Raw genomic sequence first — 2,033 nt, 5'->3', positions numbered from 1 at the left:
CCTTGGAATTTTTTCTCTGCTTACATGGAAAAGGCATGAACTTACTGTGTTTAACATAACTGTGCTACATTCATTATTTGTGTCCAAAAGGTTGTAGTACTTGTGTGAATTGGTTGATTGAAACATCAGTTTTCTTCTTTGGAAATAAATTGGAGCAGTGCAAGAAAAACATAGTTCAGGTTTAGAAGACCTTTTACATTTAGCTTTTTTTTTTTCTTGTCAAACAGTATTAGCAAGTCAGAGTCAGGCATACAAACTTAGAGGGTGACTGTTGGAAAGTGTGTATAGATTTGCTCCTTTGGAGAACTGATTTCAAGATTTTAAATATTCTAGTGTGAAAATATTTGGATGAAATTTGATCTTCAAGATGTAGCTAATATTCTTTGAGAATCTTCTCAAGGACACTATGGAAAGCAACACAGAAGAGATGAACCAACTACAAATGATCTTCAAGCTGATGCTTAGAAATCTGACACCAATGCCATATTCTTAACTTTCGAAACCAAACCTGCTGCAAGAACATGTGGCAGCATAAGTTGACCTCAGATGTGAATGAATTGAGGAATTTATTGCATGATTGTATTATAAAGGTTGATTACTTGAGGGTAAAAAGGATTCCACAGTTTCATGTTTCTACAGTGAAACTACAGTAGAGCCTGGACTGATAATATTATGAGAGAGGGAGCCCACAGAAACACTGACAAATAGCAGTTTCTTCACAGATGCAGACACCTTTTACTGGTTCTATATATGTATGTATATATATACGTATGTGTATGTGTATGTGTATGTATGTGCATGTATTATATATATACATATATATGGTATATAGATACATACATAAATTTAAAAAAATAGATTCTTAAATTGATGTCCTTTATCTTTCATTTTTTCTCTTATGATGGCCACTGGAAAAGGCCTCTAAAGTTAACATCAGAAGAAAGTTTTCTGAATATCATAGTTCATAGCTAATAATCAGTCCCATTTTTAAGCTCATTGTATGACAATAATGCTAAATGTGAGTAAGTCTTTCAGCAATGGTGAGAGAAACTAGTTGCACTAGGCATCTTTCATCTTTCTGCCACTCACCAACTATAAGCTAAAAAGGTTTCAAGATGCAGCTGTAAAATATAAGGGTTTCTCATTGTGCAAAATTCTCCTTCAGAGAGATTTAAGAAGAGCCATATATGCTGAAGAACATATGTATCTGAGAAAGAAAATAAATAAATAAGAAAATAAAATGAATTTAAAAAGCAATACAGTTCACCATTAAACATTCAGAAGAGTCGCACAAGTTTCTGTTTTGAAGTATCTATTAATCCATGCCAGAAGATTAGAATATATAAGTGGTTACTCAAGAAATTACTTGCTAATCCACATTTTTTGCATTTCTTAGTGGTGGCTGACTTTACAGAGAAAAAAGGAAAATACAAGAAAGCAATAAAGATTTGTTTGTTTTCATGTAGGACCAATTTGTTGATATATATGTTTCTAAAGCATTCAAGGTTCCTTCCAACCTGAACCATTTTGTGATTCTGTGATTCCACGTAGGTTCTTGACTCACAAAGAGTTCTGCATTAGGTATGGAAAACTAAGGTACACCCATCTGGACTTTTTTACTCCATGAAAGAAAAGTTGAATGAATCTTTCTCCTTCAGAAAGAAGATTAGTCATACACAGCCATAACATTATCACAGCAATATGCGTAACATTGAAAGCATTTAACTTAGATCAACCTATAAACGTCAAAACGTATTTCTGTCTTGTATCTAAGTTTACTAATTTGTTAGATTGAAGCAATATATCTGACTTCTGAAAAGCCCCAAACTCAATTATCTGATGCACAATACAGGCTGGTCATAGAGATTTTCCAACCATGTAGCTCATATGTAGAAGACACAAGACTTACTGCTGACTTCAAGCTGATGTGAAGGACTATTTTTGCACCAGAATGAATGGGGGAGCATTGAATCACTAGAGTTTAGTCATAAAGATTCTATTCACCAGTCGCATAATTAAACATTAAAATCAGT

Source organism: Meleagris gallopavo, chromosome Z, assembly GCF_000146605.3.
Source record: "Meleagris gallopavo isolate NT-WF06-2002-E0010 breed Aviagen turkey brand Nicholas breeding stock chromosome Z, Turkey_5.1, whole genome shotgun sequence".
NCBI classification, from domain to species: domain Eukaryota; kingdom Metazoa; phylum Chordata; class Aves; order Galliformes; family Phasianidae; genus Meleagris; species Meleagris gallopavo.
This window is presented reverse-complemented; position numbering follows the sequence as displayed.